Below are 12,347 nucleotides of genomic sequence, written 5' to 3' on the forward strand. Positions count from 1 at the left end.
CGGCTTGGGTCACTGTCTGTGCGGAGTCTGCACGTTTTCCCCGTGTCTGCGTGGGTTTCCTCCTGGAGCTCCGGTTTCCTCCAACTCCCGAAAGATGTGCTGTTAGTAATTTGGACACTCTGAATTCTCCCTCTTTGTACCCAAACAGGCTCTTGAATATGGCGACTAGGGACTGTTCATAGTAACATCATTGCAGTAAGCCTACTTGTGACAATAAAGATTTTTTTAAAAATATGTGTGTGTGTGTATATATGTGTGCGTGTGTGTGTGTATATATATGTGTATATATGCATGTGTGCATATATGTGTTTGTGTATGCATATATGTCTGCATATATGTGTGTATATGTCTATATATATGTCTGTGTGTGCAAATTTACATATATGCGTGTATATATGTGTGCGTGTGTGTATATATATATGCATGCATGTATGTGTGTGTATGTATATGTATATATGCATGTGTGTATATGTTTGTGTGGATATATGTGTGTGTGTATGCAGGTGTGTGTGTATATATGTGTTTATATGTGCGTATATATGTCCGTATATTTGTGTGTGTGTGTATATACATGTGTGTGTGTGTATATGTGTGTGTATATATGCGTGTGTATTCCCTTAATATTTGCTGATTTTATATATATATAATGTATTAGTTAAAAGTAAATTACCGAAGATGCTGGAATCTGAATGTATCAGTAGCCGTTTAAGAGGCTTGACCAGGCCTTTGTTTGACCTTGTTTAAAATTGAAGATTAATGTATATGAAGGAGTTGTATTCACCCCTCTGAACTGACTTTGTAGTACTTAGCGAAGTTGTAATTTTAAAACTTCATCCCTGATTCTCGCTCTGAAGCTCTGCATTTCTCCCTATTGGCCCGAATAGGTGCTTATGTTGCCGGTTTCCTGTGTGGGGAGATGCCTGCCGCGCTAGTTCTTAATAAACTGTCCATGAACTTATGTGTGCCTCATGAGCAATTTGCGAATCCACGCACCACATCGAAGCCTAGAATGTGAGATTGTCTCTCGCAAGACAACACTCGCCTCCGAGGTGAGGCACTGTCTGCCCAGGAGCTGGAAAGTGTGATTGGTGTGAAGAGCATCCACGCACCATGAAATTCAGAACGACACAGAATTATAGATATTCAATTTCGGCGTGAGAACAGCTGGTGAGTCAGTTTCAGCGGGAGCATTGCGGAAGTGGTTGCTGGGAGGTAAGTCTGTCCTTTAAAAGCACTTGTCTTTGCAGGGGCAGGCCAGTCGATTTCGGCGTGAGAACAGCTGGTGAGTCAGTTTCAGCGGGAGCATTGCGGAAGTGGTTGCTGGGAGGTAAGTCTGTCCTTTAAAAGCACTTGTCTTTGCAGGGGCAGGCCAGTCGATTTCGGCGGGAGAACAGCTGGTGAGTCAGTTTCAGTGGGAGCATTGCGGAAGTGGCTGCTGGGAGGTAAGTCAACCTTTAAAAGCACTTGTCTTTGCAGGGGCAGGCCAGTCGATTTCGGCATGAGAACAGCTGGTGAGTCAGTTTCAGCGGGAGCATTGCGGAAGTGGTTGCTGGGAGGTAAGTCTGTCCTTTAAAAGCACTTGTCTTTGCAGGGGCAGGCCAGTCGATTTCGGCGTGAGAACAGCTGGTGAGTCAGTTTCAGCGGGAGCATTGCGTAAGTGGTTGCTGGGAGGTAAGTCTGTCCTTTAAAAGCACTTGTCTTTGCAGGGGCAGGCCAGTCGATTTCGGCGGGAGTGGAGCTGGCTGGTTAGTCAATTTCAGCAGGAGCTGAGAATTTTTCTTTTTTTTAAATTAGTTTTTTAGGCGGGAACAGGAAGTCGACCCGCAGACGTCTGGGAAGACCCTCACCAATAAATTCTGGTGGAGAGTCATAGATAGCAGCTTCAGGGAATTAGTTACACCAAAGATTGGAGATAGGTGGGTAACTGTAAGAGGGACTGGGAAAAAGCAGTCAGTGCAGGAATCCCTGCGGTCGTTCCCCTGAGAAACAAGTATACCGCTTTGGATACTTGTGGGGGGGGGGACTTACCAGGGGTAAGCCATGGGGTACGGGCCTCTGGCACGGAGTCTGTCCCTGTTGCTCAGAAGGGAAGGGGGGAGAGGAGCAGAGCATTAGTAATTGGGGACTCTATAGTCAGGGGCACAGATAGGAGATTTTGTGGGAGCGTGAGAGACTCACGTTTGGCATGTTGCCTCCCGGGTGCAAGTGTACGTGATGTCTCGGATCGTGTTTTCCGGGTCCTTAGGGGGAGGGGGAGCAGCCCCAAGTCGTGGTCCACATTGGCACTAACGACATAGGTAGGAAAGGGGACAAGGATGTCAGGCAGGCTTTCAGGGAGCTAGGATGGAAGCTCAGAACTAGAACAAACAGAGTTGTTATCTCTGGGTTGTTGCCCGTGCCACGTGATAGTGAGATGAGGAATAGGGAGAGAGAGCATTTAAACACGTGGCTACAGGGATGGTGCAGGCGGGAGGGATTCAGATTTCTGGATAACTGGGGCTCTTTCTGGGGAAGGTGGGACCTCTACAGACAGGATGGTCTACATCTGAACCAGAGGGGCACAAATATCCTGGGGGGGGAGATTTGTTAGTGCTCTTTGGGGGGTTTAAACTAATGCAGCAGGGGCATGGGAACCTGGATTGTAGTTTTAGGGTAAGGGAGAATGAGAGTAGAGAGGTCAGGAGCACAGATTTGACGTCGCAGGAGGGGGCCAGTGTTCAGGTAGGTGGTTTGAAGTGTGTCTACTTCAATGCCAGGAGTATACGAAACAAGGTAGGGGAACTGGCAGCATGGGTTGGTACCTGGGACTTCGATGTTGTGGCCATTTCGGAGACATGGATAGAGCAGGGACAGGAATGGATGTTGCCGGTTCCGGGGTTTAGGTGTTTTAGTAAGCTCAGAGAAGGAGGCAAAAGAGGGGGAGGTGTGGCGCTGCTAGTCAAGAGCAGTATTACTGTGGCGGAGAGGATGCTAGATGGGGACTCTTCTTCCGAGGTAGTATGGGCTGAAGTTAGAAACAGGAAAGGAGAGGTCACCCTGTTGGGAGTTTTTTATAGGCCTCCTAATAGTTCTAGGGATGTAGAGGAAAGGATGGCGAAGATGATTCTGGATATGAGCGAAAGTAACAGGGTAGTTATTATGGGAGACTTTAACTTTCCAAATATTGACTGGAAAAGATATAGTTTGAGTACAATAGATGGGTCGTTTTTTGTACAGTGTGTGCAGGAGGGTTTCCTGAAACAATATGTTGACAGGCCAACAAGAGGCGAGGCCACGTTGGATTTGGTTTTGGGTAATGAACCAGGCCAGGTGTTGGATTTGGAGGTAGGAGAGCACTTTGGGGACAGTGACCACAATTCGGTGACGTTTACGTTAATGATGGAAAGGGATAAGTATACACCGCAGGGCAAGAGTTATAGCTGGGGGAAGGGCAATTATGATGCCATTAGACGTGACTTGGGGGGGATAAGGTGGAGAAGTAGGCTGCAAGTGTTGGGCACACTGGATAAGTGGGGCTTGTTCAAGGATCAGCTACTGCGTGTTCTTGATAAGTATGTACCGGTCAGACAGGGAGGAAGGCGTCGAGCGAGGGAACCGTGGTTTACCAAGGAAGTGGAATCTCTTGTTAAGAGGAAGAAGGAGGCCTATGTGAAGATGAAGTGTGAAGTTTCGGTTGGGGCGATGGATAGTTACAAGGTAGCGAGGAAGGATCTAAAGAGAGAGCTAAGACGAGCACGGAGGGGACATGAGAAGTATTTGGCAGGAAGGATCAAGGAAAACCCAAAAGCTTTCTATAGGTATGTCAGGAATAAGCGAATGACTAGGGAAAGAGTAGGACCAGTCAAGGACAGGGATGGGAAATTGTGTGTGGAGTCTGAAGAGATAGGCGAGATACTAAATGAATATTTTTCGTCAGTATTCACGCAGGAAAAAGATAATGTTGTGGAGGAGAATGCTGAGCCCCAGGCTAATAGACTAGATGGCATTGAGGTACGTAGGGAAGCGGTGTTGGCAATTCTGGACAGGCTGAAAATAGATAAGTCCCCGGGACCTGATGGGATTTATCCTAGGATTCTCTGGGAGGCCAGGGAAGAGATTGCTGGACCTTTGGCTTTGATTTTTATGTCATCATTGGCTACAGGAATAGTGCCAGAGGACTGGAGGACAGCAAATGTGGTCCCTTTGTTCAAAAAGGGGAGCAGAGACAACCCCGGCAACTATAGACCGGTGAGCCTCACGTCTGTAGTGGGTAAAGTCTTGGAGGGGATTATAAGAGACAAGATTTATAATCATCTAGATAGGAATAATATGATCAGGGATAGTCAGCATGGCTTTGTGAAGGGTAGGTCATGCCTCACAAACCTTATTGAGTTCTTTGAGAAGGTGACTGAACAGGTAGACAAGGGTAGAGCAGTTGATGTGGTGTATATGGATTTCAGCAAAGCGTTTGATAAGGTTCCCCACGGTAGGCTATTGCAAAAAATACGGAGGCTGGGGATTGAGGGTGATTTAGAGATGTGGATCAGAAATTGGCTAGCTGAAAGAAGACAGAGGGTGGTGGTTGATGGGAAATGTTCAGAATGGAGTACAGTCACAAGTGGAGTACCACAAGGATCTGTTCTGGGGCCGTTGCTGTTTGTCATTTTTATCAATGACCTAGAGGAAGGCGCAGAAGGGTGGGTGAGTAAATTTGCAGACGATACTAAAGTCGGTGGTGTTGTCGATAGTGTGGAAGGATGTAGCAGGTTACAGAGGGATATAGATAAGCTGCAGAGCTGGGCTGAGAGGTGGCAAATGGAGTTTAATGTAGAGAAGTGTGAGGTGATTCACTTTGGAAGGAATAACAGGAATGCAGAATATTTGGCTAATGGTAAAGTTCTTGAAAGTGTGGATGAGCAGAGGGATCTAGGTGTCCATGTACATAGATCCCTGAAAGTTGCCACCCAGGTTGATAGGGTTGTGAAGAAGGCCTATGGAGTGTTGGCCTTTATTGGTAGAGGGATTGAGTTCCGGAGTCGGGAGGTCATGTTGCAGCTGTACAGAACTCTGGTACGGCCGCATTTGGAGTATTGCGTACAGTTCTGGTCACCGCATTATAGGAAGGACGTGGAGGCTTTGGAGCGGGTGCAGAGGAGATTTACCAGGATGTTGCCTGGTATGGAGGGAAAATCTTATGAGGAAAGGCTGATGGACTTGAGGTTGTTTTCGTTGGAGAGAAGAAGGTTAAGAGGAGACTTAATAGAGGCATACAAAATGATCAGGGGGTTGGATAGGGTGGACAGTGAGAGCCTTCTCCCGCGGATGGATATGGCTGGCACGAGGGGACATAACTTTAAACTGAGGGGTAATAGATAGAGGACAGAGGTCAGAGGTAGGTTCTTTACGCAAAGAGTAGTGAGGCCGTGGAATGCCCTACCTGCTACAGTAGTGAACTCACCAACATTGAGGGCATTTAAAAGTTTATTGGATAAACATATGGATGATAATGGCATAGTGTAGGTTAGATGGCTTTTGTTTTGGTGCAACATCGTGGGCCGAAGGGCCTGTACTGCGCTGTATTGTTCTATGTTCTATGTTCTAATTCTGAATGTTTAAATTAAAGATTGGAATGGGGCTAACTTCAGCAGATTGAATTGTTGGTGTGTAAAGATAGCTGCTGACTGAATGCTGGATAAAGTCGGCAGGTCTGGCAGTATCTGCGGAGAGAGGAACACAGTTAACATTTGGAATCCAATTGACTCTTCTACAGGAGCGGTTTCTCTCTCCACAGTTTTCCCAACATTTCCTGCTTTTGTTTCAGATTTCCAGCATCAGTTGTGTTCTGCTTTGATTTTTAGCTATTGGGAGTGTTTGGCTGCACTTAGACTTGACTGGACCTGGTGTGGGAATGATACAGATAGACAGGTGTTCATTCTGTCTTCTGTGCAACTTTTTATACGAGTCCAGGTGGAAATGATAAAAGTGGAGAGTTTTTGTGGATGTTGTTTAGAAGTAGCATTCATGGGGAACAGTCTCTTTCTCCTATTTGTCCCGGTCTTTAATTTCTGTTAACTTTTTCTTGTTTGAAACTTTTGGTGTCTGGGTCTGAGTTTGCCTCCTTCTTTATAGTTTATCAATTGTTTTTGTCGCATCTTTATGATTCGTTCAGTCGTAAATAATAGTGCAATACATATACAGCTCCTCGTGCACACACGCACATAGATACACACTCAGACACACACTCACAGACACATGCACTCCTGCACACACGCTCACGCACAGACGCTCACACTCTCACATACGCACCCACAGACACATTCACACACACACGTATACACACACTCACCCTCACACACTGACACTCTCATACACTCATCCTCTCGCACACCCACCCACAGATACACACACACTGACACTCTCGCACACATACACACACCTACAGACGCACACATACTCATACACTCACACACACACACAGATATACACACACACTGTCTGACACACATACACACAATCTCTCACACAAACACACACATACACTCATACATACACACACCTACAGACTCACACATACTCATACACCCACACACCCACAGATATACACACACACTGTCTGACACACATACACACAATCTCTCACACATACTTACACTCATACATACACACACCTACAGACTCACACATACTCATACACACACACACAGATATACACACACACTGTCTGACACATGCACACAATCTCTCACATGCACACACACACACTTACATACACTCTCATACATACACACACCTACAGACTCACACATACTAATACACACACACAGATATACACACACACTGTCTAACACACATACACACAATCTTTCACACACACACTCACACACACATTTACACACACTCTCTCATACATACACACACACACCCTCTCGCACTCACACGCATGCGCCCACCCACCCACAGATCACTCTCACACACACACACTTACACTCACACAAATACACACGCTCGCACACCCACAGATACAGATGCACACACACACACCCATAGGCGCACACTCTCTCTCACACACACTCTCACACACACACTCACAGGCGCCCACACGCACATATACACAGACATACACAGAGACACACACAGACTGACAGACAGACAGACAGATACACACACACACAGCTACATTGGCACTAGGTCCGAAACACCAACACAAGTTCCACAACAGTAATCCAATATGTGCTATTTTGCAAAGCCTAGTCTCGCCTTCCACTTGTAGGGAGCCGACTGAAACACGATGGGCTGAATGGCCCCCTGTATACTGTAGTCATTCCATTCTGTTTGTCACTCGTGTATCAGTCAGCATGTGTGCAAAGAAGGCCACGACATGCGTCAGGAATGATGATCTAAGTGGATGATAAAATAACCATTCGGTTGGAAGGCTGTTCTGATCTGGCAACAAGTGAAGGAGTTCTAATGAAATGACGCTGGGTTCCAGCCAATTACTTCCCAGTATACGTCCGTAGACAGTGATGTAAAGTATCGGTGTCACACCTCTGAATGTGAAGTCTGCTATCAAACACACCCTGCCAATTGAGACACTATTAATCCAATGTTAGGAAAGCAAACATATTGTTTTGGACAAGATTTAAAAATAATCCCACAAATCGGGGCTGTGGCCATAGAATCATGGAATTTACATTGCAGAAGGAGACCATTCAACCCAAGTCTGCACCGGCCCTCAGAAAGAGCACCCTACCCAAGTCCATCCTGTCCCCATAACCCAGTAACACCATCTAAACGTTTTGGACACTATGGGCAATTTAGCATGGCCAATCCACCTAACCTGCACGTCTTTGGACTGTGGGAGGAAACCGGAGCACCCAGAGGAAATCCACGCAGCCACGGGGAGAATGTGCAGACTCCGCACAGACAGTGGGCCAGCGGGGAATCGAACCTGGGACCCTGGAGCTGTGAAGCAGCTGTGTTAACCACTGTGCTACTGTGATGGGGGGTTAATCCTTTCCCTGATTAGCCAAGGTTCAATAAGACACGGGTGAATGGAATGGCCCTGGTAGTGAGGGTGGGGAGTGGAGGGGAGGGGATTGGGGAAGTGAGGAGAGGGGATTGGGAAGGGTGGGGAATGGATTGGGGAGGGTGGCAGGGGATTGGGGAAGGGATTGGGGAGTGGGGGAGGGTCTTGGGGAGTGGGGGAGGGGATTGGGAAGTGGAGTGAAGAGGGGCATGGGGAGGGCATTGGGGAGTGGGAAAGAGATTGGGGAGGTGATTGGGAAGTGGGGAAGGGATCGGGGAGTGGGAGAGGGCATAGGGGAGTGGGGGAGGGGCTTGGAGAGTGGGTGAGGGGATTGGGGCACGGGGAGGAGATTGGGAGGGGAGTGGGGGAGGGGATTGGGGAGTGGGGGCGGGGATTGGAGAGTGGGGGAGGGGAGTGGGGTGGAGATTGGGGAGTGGGGGAGGGGATTGAGGAGGGGATTGGGGAGTGGGGGAAGGCATTGGGGAGTGGGGGAGGGGCTTGGGGAGTGGGGGAGGGTATTGGGGAAGTAATTGGGGAGTGGGAGAGGGGCTTGTGGAGGGGATTGGGGAGGGGTTTGGGGATTGGGGAGGGCATTGGGGAGTGGGGAAGTGATTGGGGAGTGGGGGAGGGGCTTGGGGAGTGGGGAGGGGCTTGGGGAGTGGGGGTGGGGATTGGGGCGTGGATTTGGGGAGGGGATTTGATGAGGGGATTGGGGAAGGGATTGGGGAGTGGGGGAGGGGCTTGTGGTGGGGAGGGGCCTGGGGAGTGGGGGAGGGAATTGGGGAGTGGGGGAGGGGCTTGGTGAGTGGGGGAGCGGATTGAGGAGTGGGGGAGGAGATTGGGGAGTGGGGAGGGGACTGGGGAGTGGGGAGGGGGTTTTGGAGTAGTGTGGGGAGGGGGAGGGGATTGGGGAGGGGAGGGAATTGAGGATGTGGTTGGGGAGTGGGGGAGAGGGTTGGGGATTGGGGGAGCAAATTGGGGAGTGGGGGAGAGGATTGGGGAGTGCGGGAGGGGATTGGGAGTGGGGTAGGGAAATGGGGTGGGGGAGGGGATTTGGGAGAGGGAGAGCAGTTGGGGAGTGAGAGAGGGGATTGGGGAGGGTGGGAGGGGATTGGGGATTGGGGTTGGGGTTGGGGAGTGCGGGAGGGGATTGGGGAGCAGGGGAGGGGATTGGGGAGTGGGGGAGGGGATTGGGGAGTGCGGGAGGGGATTGGGAAGTGGGAGGGGATAGGGCGGGGAGTGGGGGAGGGGATTGGGGAGGGTGGGTAGGGGTTTGGGGAGTGGGGGTGGGGATTGGGAAGTGGGGGAGATAATTGAGGAGTGGGGGAGGGGATTGAGAAGTGGGGGACGGGATTGGGGAGTGGGGGAGGTGATTGGGGAGTGGGGGAGGGGAGTGGCGGAGGGGATTGTGGAGTGGGGGAGGGGAGTGGGGGGATTGGGGAGTAGGGGAGGGGGTTGGGGAGTGGGGCAGGGGATTGGGAAGTGGGAGGGGATAATGCGGGGAGTGGGGGAGGGGATTGGGGGTGGGTAGGGGGTTGGGGAGTGGTGGAGGGGATTGTGGAGTGCGGGAGGGGATTGGGGAGGGGAGTGGGGGAGGGGGTTGCGGAGTAGGGAGGCGATTAGGAGAGGGGATTGGGGAGTGGGGAGGGGATTGGGGAGTGGAGGAGGGGAGTGGGGAGGCGATTGGGGAGGGGAGTGGGGGAGGGGAGTGGGGAGTGGGGGAGGGGTTTGCGGAGTGGGGGGTGGGGGCGGGGATTGGGGAGTGCGTTGGGGAGTGGGGGAGGGTGTTGGGGAGTGGGGGAGGGGATTGGGGAGTGGGGGAGGGGAGTGGGGGAGGGGATTGGGGAGTAGGTTGGGGAGTGGGGGAGTGGATTGGGGAGTGGGAGAGTGGATTGGGGAGAGGGCGACGGGATTGGGGAGTGGGGGAGGGGATTTGGGGGTGGGGGAGGGGTTTGGGGAGTGGGGGAGGGGAATGGGAAGGGGATTGGGGAGTGTGGGCGGGGATTGGGGGTGGGGAGGGGGTTGGGGAGTGGTGGAGGGGATTGGGGAGGGTGGGAGGGGATTGGGGAGTGGTGTGGGAGTGGGGAGGGGATTATGGAGTGTGGACGGGATTATGGAGTGGGGGAGGGGATTGGGGGAGGGGATTGGGGAGTGGGGGAGGGGATTGGAGAGTGGGGAGGAGAGTGGGGGAGGAGGTGGGGAGTGGGGGAGGGGATTGGGGAGTGGAGGAGGGGATTGGGGGAGGGGATTGGGGAGTGGGTGGGAGTGGGGAGGGGATTGGGGAGTGCGGGGGGAGTGGGGCATTGGGGAGGGGAGTGGGGAGTGCAGGAGGTGATTGGGGAGTGGGGAGGGGAGTGGGGGAGTGGATTGGGGAGTGGGGAGGGGGTGGGGAGGGGATTGGGGAGTGGGGAGAGGATTGGGGAGTGGCGGCGAGGATTGGGGATGCGTTTGGGGAGTGGGGGAGGGGTTTGGGGAGTGGAGGAGGGGGTTGGGGAGTGGGGGAGGAGATTGGGGGTGTGGGAGTGGATAGGGAGTGGGGGCTGGTATTGGGGAGTGGGGAGGGGATTGGGGAGTGAGAGTTTTTGTTGAGTGGGGGAGGGGATTGGGGCGTGCGGGAGGGGATTGGAGAGTGGGGAGGGGATTAGGGGTGGGGGAGGGAATTGGGGGTAGGGGAGGGGGTTGGGGAGTGGGGGAGGGGATTGGGGAGTGGGGAGAGGAGTGGGTTGTGGGGGAGGGGAGTGCGGGAGGTGATTGGGGAGTGGGGAGGGGAGTGGGGAGTGGATTGGGGAGTGGGGAGGGGATTGGGTAGTGGTGGCGGGTATTGGGGAGTGGGGGCGGGGATTGGGGGCGGGGATTGGGGAGTGGGGAGGGAAATGGGGAGTGGGGGAGGGGATTGGAGAGTGGGGGGTGGAATTAGGGAGTCGGGGAGGGGATTGGGGAGTGGGGGAAGGGTTTGGGTAGTGGGGGAGGGGGTTGTGGAGTGAGGGAGGGGATTAGGGAGTGGGGAAGGAGTTGGGGAGTGGGGAAGGGGTTTGGGGAATTGGGGAGTGGAGAGGGAATTGGGGAGTGGGGAGGGGATTGGGGATTGGGGAGTGGGGGGTGGGATTGGGGAATGGGGACGGGGTTGGGGGGTTGGTGGGAGTGGTTGGGGAGTGGGGTAGGGGATTGGGTAGGGGATTGGGCAGTGGGGGAGGGGATTGGGGAGTGGGTGGGGTTGGGGAAGGGGGTTGGGGAGTGGGGAGGTGTTTGTGGAGTGGAGGAGGGGGTTGGGGAGTGGGGTAGGGTTTGGGGAGTGGGGGAGGGTTTGGGGAGTAGGGGAGGGGATTGGGGAGTGGGGGAGGGGGTTGAGGAGTGGGGGACGGGGTTAGGGAGTTGTGGGGGGTGTTGGGGTGTGCGGGAGGGGGTTGGGGATTGGGGGAGGGGATTGGGGAGTGGTAGAGGGAGTTGGCGAGTGGAGAGGGGGTTGGGGATTGGGGGAGGGGATTGGGGAGTGTGTGGGTAGAGGGTTGCGGAGTGGGGGGAGAGTTTTAGCATGGTGAGAGCCGTGGCAATAACTCCATTGGTTCGGTAGCTGTTCCGGGTTCTTTGTTTAACCCTAGTCCTTCCCGTTTGCTTCTTTCTCCCTCCCTGGCTCGGATTTGCTCTCACTGCCCATCCCCAAACGGGGTTCCCCGCGTCCTCATTCTAACGGGGAGGCGGCCTGGCAGTGTGGCACCTTCCAGTGCTCAATTCCATGTCCCGATATTTTATTCGGATGGGCAGCAGGAGCAACATGCTCACAACACAGTTATTGTTGGTGAGGTGAGGCCTTGTCCACTTGTAGCAGTCAGTCCACATTGTGGGGGTACATGGGGAGGGAGGTTTTGTTTGCTGCTGTTGGCAGAGTGAAGGAAACAGTGATTGGAAACGGGGATTCCATTCTCTCCCACATTCCAGTCTCCATCCCGGACACACCGACTGTTTCTGTCCCTGATAAATCATACTAACAGCGCAGAGGGAGGCCATTCGGTCCATCCTGGAGGTACTGGCTCCCTGCAGCAAGTTATTGGAGCATTTCGAGCGATGTGAACCGCGTCCATGCACCAATTGATGAAATGAATGACCTTATATTCTGAATATAGCTTCTGAAGCTGCCAAACGTTATTGCCGCGCACCAATGAAACAGTACATTGGACAGCCAGGCGGAGAGGGGACTTTTGTTTCCCAATTCCATTTATTCAGTGTTTTATTGAACGGTTGTTTCTCTGTCTTTACGGAACAGGATTTGAGTTGCTATCGTTAGAGATGTGTAAAGTGTGTTTACTTCTGAGCATATTCTCTGATTTAATTAACTACCTGGTTC

This window comes from Scyliorhinus torazame, chromosome 2 (assembly GCF_047496885.1).
Source record: "Scyliorhinus torazame isolate Kashiwa2021f chromosome 2, sScyTor2.1, whole genome shotgun sequence".
Classification (NCBI taxonomy): Eukaryota; Metazoa; Chordata; class Chondrichthyes; order Carcharhiniformes; family Scyliorhinidae; genus Scyliorhinus; species Scyliorhinus torazame.